General features: G+C 39.5%; 1 protein-coding gene across 1 annotated transcript in view; it reads left to right on the top strand.

Annotated features, from left to right (window-relative positions):
- The window catches only part of COMMD10 (COMM domain containing 10), a 1,017,192-nt gene that overhangs the window by 990,029 nt on the left and 3,659 nt on the right, over positions 1-23,504 (top strand). The window lies entirely within an intron of this gene.

Below are 23,504 nucleotides of genomic sequence, written 5' to 3' on the forward strand. Positions count from 1 at the left end.
CTCGCGGGGGCTGAAAATGCTTCATTTTATTGCGTCATTCTTGGCGCAGACTTTTTTGGCGCAAATTTTTTTTTCTGTTTCCGGCGTCATACGTTTCACCGGAAGTTGCGTCATTTTTGATGTTTTTTTTGCGCCAAAAGTGTCGGCGTTCCGGATGTGGCGTCATTTTTGGCGCCAAAAGCATTTAGGCGCCAAATAATGTGGGCGTCTTTTGGCGCTAAAAAATATGGGCGTCATTATTGTCTCCACATTATTTAAGTCTCATTATTTTTTGCTTCTGGTTGCTAGAAGCTTGTTCACTGGCATTTTTTCCCATTCCTGAAACTGTCATTTAAGGAATTTGATCAATTTTGCTTTATATGTTGTTTTTTTCTATTACATATTGCAAGATGTCCCAGACTGACACTGAGTCAGAAGATACTTCTGGAAAAACGCTGCTTGGTGCTGGATCTACCAAAGTTAAGTGTATCTGCTGTAAGCTTATGGTATCTGTTCCTCCAGCTGTTGTTTGTAATGAATGTCATGACAAACTTGTTAATGCAGATAATATTTCCTTTAGTAATGTTACATTACCTGTTGCTGTTCCGTCAACATCTAATACTCAGAGTGTTCCTGTTAACATAAGAGATTTTGTTTCTAAATCCATTAAGAAGGCTATGTCTGTTATTCCTCCTTCTAGTAAACGTAAAAGGTCTTTTAAAACTTCTCATTTTTCAGATGAATTTTTAAATGAACATCATCATTCTGATTCTGATAATGGTTCCTCTGGTTCAGAGGATTCTGTCTCAGAGGTTGATGCTGATAAATCTTCATATTTATTCAAAATGTAATTTATTCGTTCTTTACTTAAAGAAGTTTTAATTGCATTAGAAATAGAGGATTCTGGTCCTCTTGATACTAAATCTAAGCATTTAAATAAGGTTTTTAAATCTCCTGTAGTTATTCCAGAAGTTTTTCCTGTCCCTGATGCTATTTCTGAAGTAATCTCCAGGGAATGGAATAATTTGGGTAATTCATTTACTCCTTCTAAACGTTTTAAGCAATTATATCCTGTGCCATTTGACAGATTAGAGTTTTGGGACAAAATCCCTAAAGTTGATGGGGCTATCTCTACTCTTGCTAAGCGTACTACTATTCCTACGGCAGATAGTACTTTCTTTAAGGATCCTTTAGATAGGAAGATTGAATCCTTTCTAAGAAAAGCTTACTTATGTTCAGGTAATCTTCTTAGACCTGCTATATCTTTAGCGGATGTTGCTGCAGCTTCAACTTTTTGGTTAGAAGCTTTAGCGCAACAAGTAACAGATCATAATTCTCATAGCATTGTTAATCTTCTTCAACATGCTAATAACTTTATTTGTGATGCCATCTTTGATATCATTAGAGTTGATGTCAGGTATATGTCTCTAGCTATTTTAGCTAGAAGAGCTTTATGGCTTAAAACTTGGAATGCTGATATGTCTTCTAAGTCAACTTTGCTTTCCCTTTCTTTCCAGGGTAATAAATTATTTGGTTCTCAGTTGGATTCTATTATCTCAACTGTTACTGGAGGGAAAGGAACTTTTTTACCACAGGATAAAAAATGTAAAGGTAAATTTAGGTCTAATAATCGTTTTCGTTCCTTTCGTCACAATAAGGAACAAAAGCCTGATCCTTCACCCACAGGAGCGGTATCAGTTTGGAAACCATCTCCAGTCCGGAATAAATCCAAGCCTTTTAGAAAACCAAAGCCAGCTCCAAAGTCCACATGAAGGTGCGGCCCTCATTCCAGCCCAGCTGGTAGGGGGCAGATTACGTTTTTTCAAAGAAATTTGGATCAATTAAATTCACAATCTTTGGATTCAGAACATTGTTTCAGAAGGGTACAGAATTGGCTTCAAGATAAGGCCTCCTGCAAAGAGATTTTTTCTTTCCCGTGTCCCAGTAAATCCAGCGAAAGCTCAAGCATTTCTGAAATGTGTTTCAGATCTAGAGTTGGCTGGAGTAATTATGCCAGTTCCAGTTCTGGAACAGGGGCTGGGGTTTTATTCAAATCTCTTCATTGTACCAAAGAAGGAGAATTCCTTCAGACCAGTTCTGTATCTAAAAATATTGAATCGTTATGTAAGGATACCAACATTCAAAATGGTAACTATAAGGACTATCCTGCCTTTTGTTCAGCAAGGGCATTATATGTCCACAATAGATTTACGGGATGCATATCTGCATATTCAGATTCATCCAGATCACTATCAGTTTCTGAGATTCTCTTTCCTAGACAAGCATTACCAGTTTGTGGCTCTGCCGTTTTGCCTAGCAACAGCTCCAAGAATTTTTACAAAGGTTCTCGGTGCCCTTCTGTCTGTAATCAGAGAACAGGGTATTGTGGTATTTCCTTATTTGGACGATATCTTGGTACTTGCTCAGTCTTCACATTTAGCAGAATCTCATACGAATCGACTTGTGTTGTTTCTTCAAAATCATGGTTGGAGGATCAATTTACCGAAAAGTTCATTGATTCCTCAGACAAGGGTAACCTTTTTAGGTTTCCAGATAGATTCAGTGTCCATGACTCTGTCTCTGACAGACAAGAGACATCTAAAATTGATCTCAGCTTGTCGAAACCTTCAATCACAATCATTCCCTTCGGTAGCCTTATGCATGGAAATTCTAGGTCTTATGACTGCTGCATCGGACGCGATCCCCTTTGCTCGTTTTCACATGTGACCTCTTCAGCTCTGTATGCTGAACCAGTGGTGCAGGGATTACACAAAGATATCTCAATTAATATCTTTAAAACCAATTGTACGACACTCTCTGACATGGTGGACAGATCATCATCGTTTAGTTCAGGGGGCTTCTTTTGTTCTTCCGACCTGGACTGTAATTTCAACAGATGCAAGTCTGACAGGTTGGGGAGCTGTTTGGGGGTCTCTGACAGCACAAGGGGTTTGGGAATCTCAGGAGGTGAGATTACCAATCAATATTTTTTTCAGAGCTCTTCAGTCATGGCCTCTTCTAAAGAGAGAATCGTTCATTTGTTTTCAGACAGACAATGTCACAACTGTGGCATACATCAATCATCAAGGAGGGACTCACAGTCCTCTGGCTATGAAAGAAGTATCTCGAATACTGGTATGGGCGGAATCCAGCTCCTGTCTAGTTTCTGCGTTTCATATCCCAGGTATAGACAATTGGGAAGCGGATTATCTCAGTCGCCAAACGTTACATCCGGGCGAATGGTCTCTTCACCCAGAGGTATTTCTTCAGATTGTTCAAATGTGGGGACTTCCAGAAATAGATCTGATGGCTTCTCATCTAAACAAGAAACTTCCCAGGTATCTGTCCAGATCCAGGGATCCTCAGGCGGAAGCAGTGGATGCATTGTCACTTCCTTGGAAGTATCATCCTGCCTCTTTCCGCCTCTAGTTCTTCTTCCAAGAGTAATCTCCAAGATTCTGAAGGAATGCTCGTTTGTTCTGCTGGTGGCTCCAGCATGGCCTCACAGGTTTTGGTATGCGGATCTTGTCCGGATGGCCTCTTGCCAACCGTGGACTCTTCCGTTAAGACCAGACCTTCTGTCGCAAGGTCCTTTTTTCCATCAGGATCTCAAATCCTTAAATTTAAAGGTATGGCGATTGAACGCTTGATTCTTAGTCAAAGAGGTTTCTCTGACTCTGTGATTAATACTATGTTACAGGCTCGTAAATTTGTATCTAGAAAGATATATTATAGAGTCTGGAAGACTTACTTTCCTGGTGTCTTTCTCATCATTTTTCCTGGCATTCTTTTAGAATTCCAAGAATTTTACAGTTTCTTCAGGATGGTTTGGATAAAGGTTTGTCTGCAAGTTCCTTGAAAGGACAAATCTCTGCTCTTTCTGTTCTTTTTCACAGAAGGATTGCTAATCTTCCTGATATTCATTGTTTTGTACAAGCTTTGGTTCGTATAAAACCTGTTATTAAGTCAATTTCTCCTCCTTGGAGTTTGAATTTGGTTCTGGGGGCTCTTCAAGCTCCTCCATTTGAACCTATGCATTCTTTGGACATTAAATTACTTTCTTGGAAAGTTTTGTTTCTTTTGGCCATCTCTTCTGCTAGAAGAGTTTCTGAATTATCTGCTCTTTCTTGTGAGTCTCCTTTTCTGATTTTTCATCAGGATAAGGCGGTGTTGCGAACTTCTTTTAAATTTTTACCTAAGGTTGTGAATTCTAACAACATTAGTAGAGAAATTGTGGTTCCTTCATTGTGTCCTAATCCTAAGAATTCTAAGGAGAGATCATTGCATTCTTTGGATGTAGTTAGAGCTTTGAAATATTATGTTGAAGCTACTAAGAAATTCCGAAAGACTTCTAGTCTATTTGTTATCTTTTCCGGTTCTAGGAAAGGTCAGAAGGCCTCTGCCATTTCTTTGGCATCTTGGTTAAAATCTTTAATTCATCATGCTTATGTCGAGTCGGGTAAAACTCCGCCTCAAAGGATTACAGCTCATTCTACTAGGTCGGTGTCTACTTCCTGGGCGTTTAGGAATGAAGCTTCGGTTGATCAGATTTGCAAAGCAGCAACTTGGTCTTCTTTGCATACTTTTACTAAATTCTACCATTTTGATGTGTTTTCTTCTTCTGAAGCAGTTTTTGGTAGAAAAGTACTTCAGGCAGCTGTTTCAGTTCGATTCTTCTGCTTATAATTTCAGTTTTTTTCATTATAAGATTTAAACTTTATTTTGGGTGTGGATTATTTTCAGCGGAATTGGCTGTCTTTATTTTATCCCTCCCTCTCTAGTGACTCTTGCGTGGAAGATCCACATCTTGGGTAGTCATTATCCCATACGTCACTAGCTCATGGACTCTTGCTAATTACATGAAAGAAAACATAATTTATGTAAGAACTTACCTGATAAATTCATTTCTTTCATATTAGCAAGAGTCCATGAAGCCCACCCTTTTTGTGGTGGTTTTGATTTTTTTGTATAAAGCACAATTATTCCAATTCCTTATTTTTTATGCTTTCGCACTTTTTTCTTATCACCCCACTTCTTGGCTATGCGTTAAACTGATTTGTGGGTGTGGTGAGGGGTGTATTTATAGGCATTTTGAGGTTTGGGAAACTTTGCCCCTCCTGGTAGGAATGTATATCCCATACGTCACTAGCTCATGGACTCTTGCTAATATGAAAGAAATGAATTTATCAGGTAAGTTCTTACATACATTATGTTTTTAAGCAACTTTCTAATTTACTCCTATTATCAATTATTCTTCATTCTCAGTTATTCTTCATGTAAGCTTAAAAGCCGGCCCATTTTTGGTTCAGCACTTGGGTTGCACTTGCTGATTGGTGACTAAATGTAGCCACCAATCAGCAAGAGCTATCCAGGGTGCTGAACTAAAAATGGGCCAGCTCCTTAGCTTAGATTCCTGCTTTTTCTAATAAAGATATCAAGAGAACAGATAAAAATTGATAAAAGGAGTAAATTAGAAAGTTGCTTAAAATTGCATGTTCTATCTGAATAAGAAAGAAAAAAAATTGGGTCTAGTATCCCTTTAATGTGTTCCCATTTCCCCTGCTTGTGATCCATTTCACCTGCTCAGGTGTATTAAATTGTTTAAAATACAGCTCCTTTGCCTTTATTTGTCATCTGAAATAGCTGATGTTCTCTCTATCTATCTATCTATTGGGTTCTTGTACAGCGCGGCTATTCACCCGTAAGGGTCTCAAGGCGCTAAAGGGTTGCAGTTCATTCGAAGAGCCAGGTCTTGAGGTCCTTTCTGAACTTAGTTAGGCCAAGTGAGAGAAGGATCTGCCTCCCGCTGTAATTTTCCTGATGCGGGGGATGACTGCGAGGGCTTGGTCGGCCGATCGAAGTTGTCTGGCGGGGGTGTAGAAGGTAACGCAGTGTTTCATGTAGTCGGGACCGATGTTGTGGAGGGCCTTGAATGCGTAGGTGAGAACTTGATGGTTATTCTTTTGTTGATGGGGAGCCAGTGCAAGTTCCGCAGGTGTTTGGTGATGTGGCATTTGCGAGGGATGTCGAGGATGAGTCTAGCCGAGGCATTCTGGATGCACTGGAGTCTCTTTTGGAGCACGTTTTGGAGCGCGTTTCCGTAGTCCAGTCTTTCTCAACAGGTAGAGCGTGTGGAAGCATGCAGAGGAGATGACATTAATTTGTCGGTCCATGGAGAGCGATGAGTCCAGGATGACGCATACATTTTGTGCCTGGTGGGGGTTGGAGGGTGTCTGAGGGCTGTGGGCCACCAGGAGTTATTCCAGGAGGATGTGGTGGGACCGAGGAGGAGGACTTCGGTCTTGTCTGCGTTTAGCTTTAGGCAGTTGTATCTCATCCAAGTGGCGACTGCTGTCAGCCCTTCATGGATGTTTTTCTTGGCGGTGGTGGGGTCACTGGTGAGAGAGATGATTAGCTGAGTGTTGTCGGCATAGGAGATGATGTTGAGGTCATGTCGTCGGGCGATGGCGGAGAGAGGGGCCATGTAGACGTTGAATAGGGTGGGCTCAGCGAAGAGCCTTGGGGTACACTGCAGCTGATCTCTGTGGGCTTGGAGGTGAAGGGTGGGAGTCTAACTTTCTGGGTTCTGCCGGTGAGGAAGGAGGTGATCCATTTCAGGGCTTTGTCGCGTATGCCAGCGTCGTGTGGAGGGTGAGGTGGGAGACGGTGTTGAATGCTGCTGAGAGGTCTAGGAGGATGTGGACAGCGGTCTCTCCTTGGTCGAGTAGGGCAAGGATGTTGTCTGGTGGCGAGGAGGGCGGTCTCGGTGCTTTGGTTGCTCCTGAAAACGGATTGGGAGGGGTCCAGGGTGTGGTTGGCCTAAATGTGGTCAACGAGTTGCACGTTGATTGACTTCTCGATGACTTTGGCCGCAAAGGGGAGCAGAGAGATGGGACGGTAGTTCTTCGGATCATTGAGGTCAGCCATGGGTTTTTCAGCAGGGGGTTTTAATTCTGAGTGCTTCCAATCATCCGGCAAAATGTTGGTTTGGATGGAGCAGTTGATGGTGCTGCAGAGCTCGGGGGCGATGATGTAACCCGCTTCATTGAATATGTAATGCGGGCATGGGTCTGAGGGTGCTCCAGAGTGGATCGATCTCATGATTCTGATAGTGTCCTCTGTGATGAGGGGGCTCCAGGTGGTCCGTGGGGGGTAGACGCTGGTGTATTTGGTTGAGGTATCGTGGGAGTTGGTGGGTCGGAGGTGGTGGGTGAGTTCTGGGGCACAAAGCTGTCATAGATGTCAATGATCTTGCGGTGGAAGTACGTTGCAAGAGGACAGAATGATGTTGGTGTCATTGTTGGGATTGGAGAATTCCTTGATGACTGTGAATAGCTCCTTGCTTTTGTGGACATTGGCGTTAATTCTGTCTTGGATGGCTGTCTTCTTGGTGGTTTTGATGAGGTGGTGGTGGGTAGTGATGGCTTCTTTGTAGGCCGTATGAGCTTTTATTCACAGGGGTCTTGCTGGATCTCCTAGTCCTTTCCAATCGCCTGCAGTGGCATTTGCAGTCCTGGAGAGCCAGTGTGAACCAACTGGCCTTGTTGGTGGGTTGGGGGATGGACTTTTTTTTAGGGCGGCAAGGGTGTTGGCGCAGTCTGTGAGCTTGGGGTCTGTGGAGGTAGCTGGGGGGGACTTATTCAGGGTGGAGTACAGTTGGTCTTCGGTGATGTTGTTCCAGTTTCTGCAGGGCAGGTGTTGCTGCCGGAGGTGTGTGGGGGTTTTTTTGAAGGAAAAATGTATGTAGTGGTGGTCGGTCCAATGGAGTTCAGTGATGTGGTTGACTGAGATGTGGTTGCCTGTAGAGAAGATAGGGTCGAGGGTATGTCCGACTAAGTGGTTTGGGGAGTTGACAAGTTGCTTCAGTACGATGGTTCCAAGGTTTTCCAAGAGGTTGGTGGTGTTGTGGTCATTGGGGTTGTCTAGGTGGAAGTTGAGGTCACAGAGGAGGATGTAGTCTGTTGATGCGAGGGCGTGGTGTGCATATAAACCACAGGCCTCATACATCCCTTTATGGAACATAACTGCCTTCTTTTAGTGACGCCCCAGCCATTGGGGGTGTCAAAAGGTGCCAGTTAGTTTTGTCTTTTTGTAATCCCAAGATTATGGAGGATTCTGATATGCACAACACGTATGCCTCAAATACGGAGGATGTGTCTTGTGATGAATATGAAATGGGCCGGGTAATTAATGCCATCAGTTATTTTCCTGGTGCCGTTGTAAAGTACTCTTTTCTCCTGAGTCTGGGAGCTTAGAATGCGTTGAGCCATCCGCCTCAGAGGTTTCTATTAGCCGTGAGGCACGTGCCCAAGACCCTTTCCTGGCTACGCACGCCGGTGTCCCTATGACCTTCACTACCTCTCCGGAGAGCGGCTTGTTTCCGCTGGAGGTAATGGCACAGTTCCGCATGGTCATTTATATGGCTCTGTCTCATTTATATCTCCCAAGTGAAGTATTTCTCAGATACTCTCCATGCTCCGTTAACCTAGGCCCATCGAGCATGGGATCACCCGATTCAGTTCGGCCTTCTGGAGAAATGTTGGCCCCTGACGCTTCAGGGGCCCCAATCTCGGAGCCGAGGTCTCCAGCAGATTTGGCGAGGGATTATTTTGCCTTCCGTTATAGGCTGGCTCGCCTTAGGGTCCTTTTAAGACATGTTTTGGCAATATTAGAGGATCCTAGTCCTAGTGGGCAGAGGGATCCGAGGCCTTAGAAGTTGGATGGCAAAATGGATATGACGTTAGGGGGTGAAGCCAATCTCCTATTTGTCTTCATTTTATTTTTTGTAAGTTTTTCAGTTCCTTTTCTGTGCTTGGGTGAATGGGGCCTCTACTCGGCTGGTCCTGTTGTCATTCTCATTCACCTTGGGTGTTCACACAATGGGTGCTGCCTTTCATTTTATTTTTGATCCGGATGGATGTGTTTAATTTGTTTTTCCTTGAGCTCAGGTCTGTTAGATTTTGTTTCATGAATGTTCTTCTCTGGAACCGATACTTTTCTAGTTCATTTATCGATCCTTCGGGAAAAATTTTCTTGAACCTTGGACCTTGAACAGTTCCAGAGTGCTCTTCTACCAGGCTGGTAATGGTTGGGCGCTTTTTCAGCTTTTACCAGGGTTCATGTCATCTTCGTGGTGCTGAGGATACCTCTAGGCCTATTCTATAGACTCCGGGCTCGGATCCTACTGATGTATGAGGCCTGTGGTTTATATGTAACTTCTCCGGTCGGAGGGTTTTGCATATCGCTCTAAGGGTGGTCGGTTCGGGCTATTCGCCTGGGCTACGATTCTGCTTCTGCAGATGACTCTAGGTTCTTCAGGTCCCCGAGACTTAGATCTGTTATTTCCTTTAAATGGAAGTTGGGAGATGTGTGTGACCTGTTTGGTCTGATGTGCCTGTTGATTAACTTTTAGTTTTCACTCAAGGTTCTTCCGGGCGCTGACTCGTTAGCCTAATGTGTTCTTTCTTGCGAAGGCGGAGCTTCATCCTTCCTCACTTTTGGGGGGGATCGTCTGGTCGGGTGTGCTGGCATGTTTTTCTCTGTTCCTAGTCATGTTGCTCTAAGAGGTGGTGTGCAGGAGTTCCCTACCTTCTGTGGGAGTTGCGGCTCCAATGTTTGCCTGCTCAAGGTAGTTTTCCTTGCATATTAGCTTTTTCAAGCTCTCTGAATGTCTATCTTAGCTAATACCCTCGGTCGGATTACAGTCTTTGCCGTTCAGGTGTGTTCTGCACTTCCATTTCTAACAGGAACTGAAAAAGCTCACAATTTCAGAATGGAATTATAGGAAAAGGGGACAAAATAAATAAAGTATATTGCAGAGTTTATATTTTATATATACAATTTATCATTTCATATTACCATCTCAAAGTGTTTAATGTCTCTTTAAATGTCTTACTATGTTAGCTAGTTTGCATAATTCCAAGGAAATGTTTGATCGAACTACTGGAATAATTGTTCAACATGCTCCAGGAATCACCTTTTTTGTTTTCAATCTGGTGTGCAACATGCAAGATTATGTTCCATATTCAATAATTACTGAGATAATACAGCCTCAGACTGATCTCTGCCTTCAATTAAAATAAAAAATAGTTGTTTCTGTAATGAAACGTTATACATAGAAAAGCAACAGTAAATGCTAAATGATGTGTAAGCCTAAATAAAGATCAAATAAAAAGAAATGCATTACAACATGGTGCTACATATCCAGTTGCAAAGGTGACTTAAAGGGACAGGAAAGATATAATTAAACTAATGATTCAGATAGAGCATTCCATTTTAAACAACTTTCCAATGTACTTTTGTTATCAAATTTGCTTTGTTCTCTTGGTTGAAAAGCATATACTCATTTGCTCAGCAACAGCAAGGCTGCGGCTGATTGGTGGCTTCTCACATTTGTCTCTTGTTATTGGCTCACCAGATGTTTTCAGATAACTCCCCATAGTGCATTGATTACCCTTCAACTAAGGATTCCAAGAGAATGAAGCAATTTTATAACAAGAAATTTGAAAAATTGTAAGCTCTATCTGAATCATGGAAGAAACATGTTGAGTTTCATGTCCCTTGAAGAGGCAAGTTTTTTTTTTATCATCAAACTAGCCTTTTTTTTCAAGACACCTTCTTGCCTTGCAGCTGCCAGCATTTCTCACTTTATGCAGCCTAGTAAATACTATTTCCAGCATTGCATATTAGTGCATCATGGTCATGCAGCATGCTGGGATCTGTAGTTTTATGGCCTTAGTAAGACTCTAAACCAAGCTGCTGCATAGTGTGAATGTATCTCAGGCAGGCTTGAAGAATAAAAGGGCAGTATAGCTGTAAGACATGAGGCAACATCTGGATTCTCTCCCCGATTGGGTAGACACCTATACATATTAAAAGGTGCTGGCGTTTAGGTCTGTCTTGGATCTAACATGGGGAATAAACAACTTCTGTTTGTGTGTTGCTGGTTCACTGCTGTTTGTGTGTTGCTGGTTTACTGCTGTTTGTGTGTTGCTGGTTTACTGCTGTTTGTGTGTTGCTGGTTTACAGCTGTTTGTGTGTTGCTGGTTTACAGCTGTTTGTGTGTTGCTGGTTCACTGCTATTTGTGTGTTGCTGGTTCACTGCTGTTTGTGTGTTGCTGGTTCACTGCTGTTTGTGTGTTGCTGGTTTACTGCTATTTGTGTGTTGCTGGTTCACTGCTATTTGTGTGTTGCTGGTTCACTGTTGTTTGTGTGTTGCTGGTTCACTGTTGTTTGTGTGTTGCTGGTTCACTGTTAATTGTGTGTTGCTGGTTCTCTGCTGTTTGTTTGTGTGTTGCTGGTTCACTGCTGTTTGTTTGTGTGTTGCTGGTTCACTGCTCTTTGTGTGTTGCTGGTTCACTGCTCTTTGTGTGTGTGTTACTGACTTTTAAGGGGTTTATTCACTGCTACAAAAGAAACATGCATAAAACATTAGATGGTGGAGCTCTGCACCACACAGACACATTTAATCTATCTCAATAATTTTGGGCTGTATAATTGAAATATGCTACAAAGTGAAATAATAGAGCTCCACAGTCAAAATTTGAAACTGGGCCATATCACAGGATCTGTGCTGTTCAATAGCTTGGACCTTTTTATTAGTTAATTATTCTATTAAAGGGACACTAAACCCCATTTGTTTCTTTCATGATTCAGATAGAGCATGCAATTTTAACCCTTTGAGTGCTAATGACGGCTCTGAGCTGTCACAGAGTTTCTCACTCTGGTGCTAATGATGGCTCAGAGCCGTCATGAGCACTCTCCCACCTTGAGGGAGATCTGGGGGCTCCTAACCGCTCCTACCCCGGCGATCGTGCCTGTAGAGTGACAGGCATCGCCGGGGCTTCACGTAATGCGTGGTGACGTCACAAGCAATGACGTGATGACGTCACTGCGCAACTTTATTTATACTTAACATTGTTAAGTATAGGAGGAAGGGTAATCGCCTAACCTTTCCAACAGTGTAAGTCTTGGGGGGTTTGTAAAAAAAAAAAAAAGTTAAAACATTTTTTTTCAAAAATTTAAAAAATAAAAAAACTTAGAAAATATTAGCACCCAGGTGGGAAAGTGCTTAGCACTCAAAGGGTTAAGTAACTTTCTAATTTACTCCTATTATACGTTTTTCTTAATTCTCTTGCAGTCTTTATTTAAAAACCAGGAATCTAAAGCTTAGGAACCAGCTCATTTTAAGTTCAGCACCCTAAATAGCACTTGCTTAGTTATTGGTGACTACATTCAGCCGACCAATAAGCAAGCGTAACCCAGGTGCTGAACCAAAAATGGTCCGGCTTCTAAGCTTTACGTTTCTGCTTTTTTAATAAAGATAGCAAAAAAAAAACAAATACAAATTGATAATAGGAGTAAATTAGAAAGTTGATTCAAATTGTTGATCTATCGGAATCATGAAAGTAAAATGTTATTTTTAGTATCCCTTTAAGTATACTTCTATTCCTTTGCTCACTAAAAACAAACAGACTAGTCCAGATGTGCTCATTAGAAGATCTCAAGACTGTTTCTTTTCCTCCCCAAGTCAGTGGTAATAGTATAGACTCATACTACCATTAATATATACATTTGATTTACATACAGGGGACCTCATGTACAATGTGTCCATCTGATATTTCAAATTAGAAGGAAAAATCACGTTCTGGTGCTTCATGATGTGCTATTTATTATTATTATTATCGGTTATTTGTAGAGTGCCAACAGATTCCGCAGCGCTAACCTACTATATAGCATTATGCACACGCTGTGTTTACACTAAGTAATACCGCTTGGTTTATGCATCACAGAGCATGTTTTATACTTGCACTTAATAGGACACTGTAACATTATTCTACTGGTCATATACTCCACTTAAATAGGATTCATGTTTATAGCAAGTAAATATAGCAAATATGCCATATAACAATTAAGCCACTTAACCATAGTTTTCATTACTATTTTTACTATATTTTACATTTGATCGGAATTGACATTTTAATCAGCGTTTCACGTGACAACATTTTTTATACTAGTACTATAAAACTCTACTTTTAGAGCCTACTTCAGAATTGTTATTGTTTAAAAAGATAATCACTTTATTGCCCCTTCCCCAGTTTTGCATAACCAACACGGTTATATTAATACACTTTTTACCTCTGTGATTACCATGTGTCTAAGCCTCTGCAGACTACCCCCTTATTTTAGTTCTTTTGACAGATTTTCATTTTAGCCAATCAGCGCTGACTCATAAACTCAAGAGCACAGTTATCTATATGGCACACATGAACTATCGTTGTCTAACTGTGAAAAATTGTCAAAATGCACTGAGATAAGAGGTGGCCTTTAAGGGCTTAGAAACTAGCATATGTGTCCACCTAGGTTTAGCTTTCAACAAAGAATACCACGAGAACAAAGCAAATTTGATGATTAAAAAATTGTTTAAAATTACCCTTTCTGAATCTGGAAAGTTTAATTTTGACTAGACTGTCCCTTTAACTAGACTCATTAAAGCATCTATTTCCAACTTAAAAGGTTTAGGGTGTTTAGTTGTCACAATCCCAGATTGGTAGTCCACGGAATATATTCTAACAAAGTATAGATTTATCATCAAAACTGAAAAAAATAATTTAAAATTATAATAGTTTAAAGTGAATGTAAATTTGAATGAATGAGTGCCGGTTTTTAAAAATACTATTAAAAACAGGGGCACTTTCCTCGTTACTTAATTCAGATACAAAAAAGCTAAAGACAACATGATACGCAATCTCCATTTAATGTGGTATGCAAAATCAGAACATATTCCCTCTATTTGGCTATCTACAGATGCAGAGAAGGCCTTCGACCGTGTTGGATGGCATTTTCTGAAAGCAACTTTGCATGCCTTTGGGATGGGACATAAAACATTACATAGAATTTTTTGCGTTATACGATTCCCCCAGCTCCAGAGTATTACTTAACGGTACCTTATCACAACCTTTTCAAATAACAAATGGTACAAGACAGGGCTGCTCCTTGTCCTACTTTTCACCTGCCTTATTGAAGCCCTGATGACAAAAATCAGACTAAATAACGAAATAACAGGTATACTACCTCTCCTCTTGGACTAATACAAATCTTTCCTGGCTTGGTAGAATTAATAATGCAAGAAAAGTGACAGCAATATTAAGCACAGGTCATATATATCTATTAAAACCACAATCTAGTGTATAATAAGTAAATAAAATATGGACCTCAAATCATGAATTAATGTGTATCACATAATAAAAGGCATACTAAATAGCATATAAAGGCTGAGGCAGATATATAAAAATATATACAAATTATTTATTAGAGTACAGATCCACATCATCCTGTTTATGCATGTTGTCTTACTCCAAGCTGTATAGGCTCAAAATCCTACTACCAATTAAGCATATTAGCTGATGTGCATCTCTGTAATGAGAAGGGGTGTGGTCTAATGACATCAACACCCTATATCAGGTGTGCATAATTATTAGGCAACTTCCTTTCCTTTGGCAAAATGGGTCAAAAGAAGGACTTGACAGGCTCAGAAAAGTAAAAAATAGTGAGATATCTTGCAGAGGGATGCAGCACTCTTAAAATTGCAAAGCTTCTGAAGCGTGATCATCGAACAATCAAGCGTTTCATTCAAAATAGTCAACAGGGTCGCAAGAAGCGTGTGGAAAAACCAAGGCGCAAAATAACTGCCCATGAACTGAGAAAAGTCAAGCGTGCAGCTGCCACTTGCCACCAGTTTGGCCATATTTCAGAGCTGCAACATCACTGGAGTGCCCAAAAGCACAAGGTGTGCAATACTCAGAGACATGGCCAAGATAAGAAAGGCTGAAAGACGACCACCACTGAACAAGACACACAAGCTGAAACGTCAAGACTGGGCCAAGAAATATCTCAAGACTGATTTTTCTAAGGTTTTATGGACTGATGAAATGAGAGTGAGTCTTTATGGGCCAGATGGATGGGCCCGTGGCTGGATTGGTAAAGGGCAGAGAGCTCCAGTCCGACTCAGACACCAGCAAGGTGGAGGTGGAGTACTGGTTTGGGCTGGTATCATCAAAGATGAGCTTGTGGGGCCTTTTCGGGTTGAGGATGGAGTCAAGCTCAACTCCCATTCCTACTGCCAGTTTCTGGAAGACACCTTCTTCAAGCAGCGGTACAGGAAGAAGTCTGCATCCTTCAAGAAAAACATGATTTTCATGCAGGACAATGCTCCATCACATGCGTCCAAGTACTCCACAGCGTGGCTGGCAAGAAAGTTTATAAAAGAAGAAAATCTAATGACATGGCCTCCTTGTTAACCTGATCTGAACCCCATTGAGAACCTGTGGTCCATCATCAAATGTGAGATTTACAAGGAGGGAAAACAGTACACCTCTCTGAACAGTGTCTGGGAGGCTGTGGTTGCTGCTGCACGCAATGTTGATGGTGAACAGATCAAAACACTGACAGAATCCATGGATGGCAGGCTTTTGAGTGTCCTTGCAAAGAAAGGTGGCTATATTGGTCACTGATTTGTTTTTGTTTTGTTTTTGAATGTCAGAAATGTATATTTGTGAATGTTGAGATGTTATATTGGTTTCACTGGTAAAAATAAATAATTGAAATGGGTATATATTTGTTTTTTGTTAAGTTGCCTAATAATTATGCACAGTAATAGTCACCTGCACACACAGATATCCCCCTAAAATAGCTATAACTAAAAACAAACTAAAAACTACTTCCAAAACTATTCAGCTTTGAAATTAATGAGTTTTTTGGGTTCATTGAGAACATGGTTGTTGTTCAATAATAAAATGAATCCTCAAAAATACAACTTGCCTAATAATTCTGCACTCCCTGTATAATAACTAAATAGGGGACGTCTCCCCATTTAAAAGCAAATCTTTGAAAGCACACCTTTAAAATTATTTTAGTACCAACAAGGAAAACTCGTCATAGGAGATGTTGGTCTGCAGAGTCCTATAGAGTCCTGCAAAGTTCCAAAACAGTGGATAAAGATAGGATACAATTGATCGTATTGGCGAATTGATCGTAGACAACAGAATATTCTGATGGTTAACAGAGTAACCGTTATGTGCACTAGTTAGTAAGGTACCTGGTAAAGATTAGCAAATATCTTCCCTTGAACTCCTCTCGGCTGAACACTCTGTTGGTCAAGGGATTGCTGGAGGGAAAAAAATAAGGTTTAGGTGAATACTTTCAGGTAGCTACTTCGGCTTTAGGTCGGCTTTCAACACTGCATTCCGGCGGACAATGCCATTTGCTATCCTCCTCGGCAACACCTGAATGACATAACTAGCCATAAGGCGTCCTGGTCAGAGGTCACTGGTGTAGATTCAAATGATGACAATAGCGCTATTGTGGGTAATTCCTTTTCTGTAGATAAAGAATCTCACTGGTAGTGTAAGAAATATCACCAATCCTCTTCTGGGTGATTTTTGATGCTGGTTACGTGTAAAGGTTTTTGTTCCCATACACCTCCCTCCGTTCACTTCGAGAACTCCTCAGGGTGGGTGTACAAAGAAATAGGCAAAGCAAAATATGGTCCTGGTGAATGCGTTTCGCCACTTGGGGGCTTTATCAAGACATATATTATAATATCTTGCTTTGCTCTATAAAAAAGCCTCCTTCTTTTTCCATTGGTTGTCAATTAACTCCAAAAATGTATTTAAGGTGGATATTCTTAGTTTCAGGTCTTGATGAAGTTTTAAGGTAGAATTATCAATTTTTTTGTACATGGTGATAGTACTGTGACATATGTATCCTTTTATCAACATTACATGTACAACGACTATCCACATATACATCAATTCTCTGTTGATGTCTATATTTAGAATAATGAATATCTGGTTCCAACAACTTATCTAAAAACATTTCAGATATATTTCTGTATTGGAATAACCAGATTTAATGGTAAGGTAAAATATTACAGATTCATAAATATAGTTCATACGGTGTTCATTTTACAACCTATTCATTTTTGTAATTCATTTAAATTAAAACTAATAAAACAGCAAAATCAAATTTAATCCTGAGTTAATAAATCCCAAATGTATAATACAATGTTCCCAATAACTTATTTAATACATTTTTTATTTTATTAAAAAGGGGAAACATCAATTTTCTGAATTTAGTCCTGAAGGATACAATGTATCCATTTTATTTATAAGTTCAGCCTCCAGTTTAAGCAGTTTGCGTTCCAAATTGCCACCTCTCCAATTTGGACTAATTTTTATAATTCCCCAATAATGGAAATCTTTGAGGTTGTTGTTGTGAATCTGTACAGATGTGTGTCTAGGGTTCCTCTATCTATACAAGAGATATGTTCCCTTTTACGCTCTCTAAGAGTCCTGGTGGTTTCACCTAAATAGATTTTATTGCATGAGCATTTGATAGCATAAATAACCCCGTTGTCCTGACATTTTATAGTTTCCTTTATTAGAAGTTTATAGTTGTTGGAGGTAGAAATTAGAGATTTTATTTTACTAGAGAACTGGCATGATCTATATCCAAAACATGGGAAAAAACCTCGTAAGGGGTTTCCGTTTAGATTCTGTTCATATCCCTTACATTTGTTTGATTTCAATTCGCTGGGTGCTAGTCAACTTTTGAAATTCTGGGCTTTTCTGTATATCATTCTGGGTCGATCTGTAACTTTGTCACCAATTAACGGATCCGTTTGGATCAGATGCCAATGTATATTGAGAATTTTCAGCATTATCTTATTGTCACAGTTGTAATCAGTGATACAGAGAATATCTATCTTTGTTTGATCTAGTGTATTGTCTTTAGAAGTGTTTTTTTGTGGAACCAAAAGGCTACTTCTGTCTCTGTTGTCTACTTCTGTCTTAGCTTTTTCTATAATTTCAGGATTGAAACCTCTTTATGTAAATTTTTGCTCTAGGAGTGTTATTTGATTGTCATAATCTATAGATCTGCAACAGTTTCTTTTTATCCTAAGATATTGCCCCTTAGGGATATTATCTTTCCACTTTTGTAAGTGGCAGCTTTTATAGTGAATTAAGTTGTTAGCATCAACTTTTTTAAAGTGAGTGGTGGTGACTAGTTCTTCCCCTACAATATCAATATCTAAATCCAGAAATGTAAATAAATTTTTACTGTAAGCGTGGGTGAATTGCAGACCAATTTGGTTTTTGTTCATTTCTGATAGTAATTCCTGTAAATCCTCTAACCTCCTTTCCATACCATAAATAGATCATCAATATATATATTATATAGCACAAGCTTCGCACCTAGCTTATGCATTGGAAAGAAATTTGTCTCCCAGTGTCCCATAAATAAGTTGGCATAGCTAGGTGCGAATCTTGTGCCAATGGCAGTTCCATTTAGCTGCTAGTAGAAATGTTCCTCAAATGCAAAATAATTTTGTTCCAGAATGAACTTTATGCTTTCTAAAATAAATTCTTTCTGTTCTATCAGCAATGTATGGTCTCCATCTAAATACAATTTGATGGCTTTAAGACCTAGCTCATGACTTATACTCGTGCAAAGTGAGGATACATCACAGGTGACAAAAATATATTGATTGTCCCATGAAAATTGGTTGAGACACTGTAAAATGTATCTAGTGTCTTTCAAATAAGTCGGCAACTGTTTCACATAATATTGAAGGAAACCATCAATGTATTTGGATAAGTTGGCTGTTATGGAGTTAATACCTGATATTATTGCTCTACCTGGTGAGTTGGATAGATCCTTATGGATCTTGGGTAACATAGAAGATAGGGATTTTAGGGAATTTGGGTTTTAAGAAATCAAATTCTTTTATGTTTAGTATACCTATTGATTTGAGGAACCAACAAAATTACTTTGCATTTGAGGAACATTTCTACTTGCAGCAAAAGGGAACCGCAATGGGCACAAGATTCGCACCTAGCTATGCCAACTTATTTATGGGACACTGGGAGACAAATTTCTCTCCAATGCATAGGCTAAGTGCGAATCTTGTGCTATATAAAAGATATATTGATGATCTATTTATTGTATGGAAAGGGTGGTCTACAGGATTTACAGGAATTACTATCAGATATGAACAAAAAACAAATAGGTCTGCAATTCACCCACATTCACAGTCAAAGAAACATTACATTTCTCCAACATAGGTGTGTCCGGTCCACGGCGTCATCCTTACTTGTGGGATATTCTCTTCCCCAACAGGAAATGGCAAAGAGCCCAGCAAAGCTGGTCATATGATCCCTCCTAGGCTCCGCCTACCCCAGTCATTCTCTTTGCCGTTGCACAGGCAACATCTCCACGGAGATGGCTAAGAGTTTTTTGGTGTTTAAATTTTACAAATTTGATACTTTTGCTTCTTCAGAGGCTATTTTTGGGAGAAAGGTTTTCAAGCCGTGGTGCCTTCCATTTAGGTGACCTGATTTGCTCCCTCCCTTCATCCGTGTCCTAAAGCTTTGGTATTGGTTCCCACAAGTAAGGATGACGCCGTGGACCGGACACACCTATGTTGGAGAAAACAGAATTTATGCTTACCTGATAAATTACTTTCTCCAACGGTGTGTCCGGTCCACGGCCCGCCCTGGTTTTTTTAATCAGGTCTGATGAATTTTTTTCTCTAACTACAGTCACCACGGTATCATATGGTTTCTCCTATGCATATTTCCTCCTGTACGTCGGTCGAATGACTGGGGTAGGCGGAGCCTAGGAGGGATCATATGACCAGCTTTGCTGGGCTCTTTGCCATTTCCTGTTGGGGAAGAGAATATCCCACAAGTAAGGATGACGCCGTGGACCGGACACACCGTTGGAGAAAGTAATTTATCAGGTAAGCATAAATTCTGTTTTCTGGATTTAGATATAGATATTGTAGGAGAAGAACTAGTCACCACCACTCACTTTAAAAAAGTCGATGCTAACAACTTAATTCACTATAAAAGCTGCCACTTACAAAAGTGGAAAGATAATATCCCTAAGGGGCAATATCTTAGGATACAAAGAAACTGTTCCAGATCTTTAGATTATGACAATCAAATAACACTCCTAGAACAAAAAATGTACAGAAAGAGGTTACAATCCTGAAATTATAGAAAAAGCTAGGACAGAAGTAGACAACAGAGACAGAAGTAGCCTTTTGGTTAAACAAAAAAAACACTTCTAAAGACAATACACTAGATCAAACAAAGATAGATGTTCCCTTTATCACCAATTACAACTGTGACAATAAGATAATGATAAACATTCTCAATAAGCATTGGCATCTGATCCAAACAGATCTGTTAATTAGTGGCAAAGTTACAGATCGACCCAGAATGATATACAAAAAAGCCCAGAATGTCAAAAGTTTACTAGCACCCAGCGAATTGAAATCAAATTTAAGGGATATGAACAGAATCTAAACGGAAACCCCTTATGAGGTTTTTTCCTATGTTTTCGATGTAGATCATGCCAGTTCTCTAGTAAAATAAAATCTCTAATTTCTCCCTCCAACAACTATAAACTTCTAATAAAGGAAACTATAAGATGTCAGGACAAATGGGTTATTTATGCTATCAAATGCTCATGCAATAAAATCTATTTAGGCAAAACCACCAGGACTCTTAGAGAGTGTATAAGGGAATATATATCTTGTATAAATAGAGGAACCCTAGACACACATCTGTACAGTCATTTTAGGGAGATTCACAACAACAACCTCAAAGATTTCCATTATTGGGGAATTATGAAAGTTAGTCCAAATTGGAGTTTGAAACACAAACTGCTTAAACTGGAGGCTGAACTTATATATAAAATGGATATATTGTATCCTTCAGGACTAAATTCTGAAATTGATGTTACACCTTCTAAATACAATCAAAAATGTATTAAATAAGTTTTTTTTGTACATTGTATTATAAATTTGGGATTTATTATCTCAGGATTAAATTTGATATTGCTGTTTTATTAGTTTTAATTTAAATTAATTACAAAACTGAATAGGTTGTAAAATGAACACCGTATGAACTATATTTATGAACCTGTAATATTTTACCGTCCCATTAAATCTGGTTATTCCTATACAGAAATATATCTGAAATGTTTTTAGATCATTTGTTGGAACCAGATATTTATTATTCTAAATATAGACAACAATAGAGAATTGATGTATATGTGGATAGCCGTTATACCTGTAATGTTGATAAAAGGATACATATGTCACAGTCCTATCACCATGCACAAAAAAGATGGTAATTCCACCTTAAAACGTCATCAAGACCTGAAACTAAGAATATCCACCTTAACTAAATGTTTGTAGTTAATTTACAACCAATCGAAAAAGGAGGCCTTTATATAGAGCAAAGCAAGATATGATAACATATGTCTTGATAAAGCCCCCAAGTGGCGAAACACGAAGTGAATGGAGGGAGGTGTATGGGAACAAAAACCTTTACACGTAACCAGCATCAAAAATCATCAAGAAGAGGATTGATGATATATCTTACACTACCAGTGAGATTCTTTATCTACAGAAAAGGAATTACAAACAATAGCGCTATTGTCATCATTTGAATATACACCAGTGACCTCTGACCAGGATGCCTTACAGCTAGTTACGTCATTCAGGTGTTACCGAGGAGGATAGCAAATGGCATTGCCCGCCCGGATGCAGTGTTGAAAGCCGACCTACAGCCGAAGTAGCTACCTGAAGGTATTCACCTAAACCTTATTTTTTTCCCTCCAGCAATCCCTTGACAAAGGGAGTGTTCCGCCGAGAGGAGTTCAAGGGAAGATATTCGCTAATCTTTACCAGGTATCTTACTAACTAGTGCACATAACGGTTACTCTGTTAACCATCAGAATATTCAGAATATTCTGTTGTCTACGTTCGCCAATACGATCAATTGTTTCCTATCTCTCAAGCTCCCCTCAATCTGCTGGCACCCAAAATCTGCATACTTAACACATCTCTCTAACCCAATCACTCAATAGACTTTAAAAATGTGGGACAACATTACTAGGACAAACCCCTACCCGGGACCTTTAACATCAATACTTCACAACAGTGAATTCTTTATTCTAGACTTGAGTAAAAATACGAGCACTAACACTACTATGGAAGATATCTCTATTAACCATCTAACGATAAAAGAACTGTTTTGCACACACGAACAGATGATTAGTAAGGGTCTTTCCTGGGCCAAAAACTAGTTTTCTTACAGAAGAGTACATCATTACATTACAACACACCAACACTCCAGAAACTTGACCCGCTCGTTAACGAACCTTGAGAAAGGATTTAACACTAAACCCCCTATTAAACACAGTCTTTCACTCATCTACAAGATTATTACCCAACCTCCCCCAGGTAATCTACCACACTCTATTGAAACATGGGAAAGGGAACTTGGAGTGATTATAACCCCTCAAATAGCAACTAACATTTTTCATAATACAAAATCCTCCTCCTCTTCCATCCTTGAGATTAACTATAAAATTTTACATTGTTGGTATTTGACCCCTAAGAGACTACACAAACTATTTCCCAAAACTAAAAATCATTGCTGGAGTTGTGGTCATGTAGGAAGTAATATGGGTCACATGTGGCTTCGGTGTTCTCAAATTAGTTGACTTGGGAGAGATATAATTAAAAAAATAGAAGATATCTTTCAGACTCTCCTCCCACTAGATCCTTTGCTTTGGTTGCTTAACAAATCCACTAAATTACCTCAGAGCCATTTCAGACCTTTACTAAAAATCATGATAAACAGTGTTAAAGTTCTTATTGCACAAAATTGGAGATCCACCGTAATACCCTCCTTAGAGCTATGGCGAAGTAAGGTAACTACTTTGATTGAGTTGAAGGAATATAGTTCATATAAATCAGGCAAAAGAGACCAGTTTATTGAGCTGCAGTGCACCTGGGAACAATACTTAAAAACATTAAAGCCTACATCCCCCTTGTCCAGTGAACCGATTGTATTTATTTTCAATCAAATACTACAAATCTTATCCTTATTCAGGTACATCAAATATTTAGCTTTTGAATGATTCTATTGAAGGCATTTAGACACCTATGTTATTGTTAGACATGTTTCTGTATAATTGCAAAATCAAGAATTCGGAATGGATATTCATATGCATTGATTCTTCTTGTCATATATACATTTTGTTACATGTAATATGACTTTTTTGTATCAGTGTGTTTTCTTCCTTTTGGATTCTTAATAAAAAGAAAATGGAAAAAATACAGGGGCACTTTCATTCATTCATTATTTTTTTTTAAAATACCTTAAATACTTACTTTTTTCTTTAGGAAACCTAGACCGGCATTCCTCAGCCCACAGCTCCTGTTATACTTAGCACCGCAATGATGAATCCGGCTTTCTCCAATCATTGTGTGGCCTCACGAGCTGGATGCCTTGGGGTGCTTGCAACGATTTCGTCATTACGGTGTACAGAGAAGCTGCAGGTGGAGGATTGCCGGTCTGGGTTTCCTAAAGAAAAAGTTATTTTTAAAAAAAATGCTTTAATATAAATTTTAATGAATCAAAGAGCCCCTGTTTTTAATAGTA

This window comes from Bombina bombina, chromosome 2, assembly GCF_027579735.1.
Source record: "Bombina bombina isolate aBomBom1 chromosome 2, aBomBom1.pri, whole genome shotgun sequence".
In the NCBI taxonomy this organism is placed as follows: domain Eukaryota; kingdom Metazoa; phylum Chordata; class Amphibia; order Anura; family Bombinatoridae; genus Bombina; species Bombina bombina.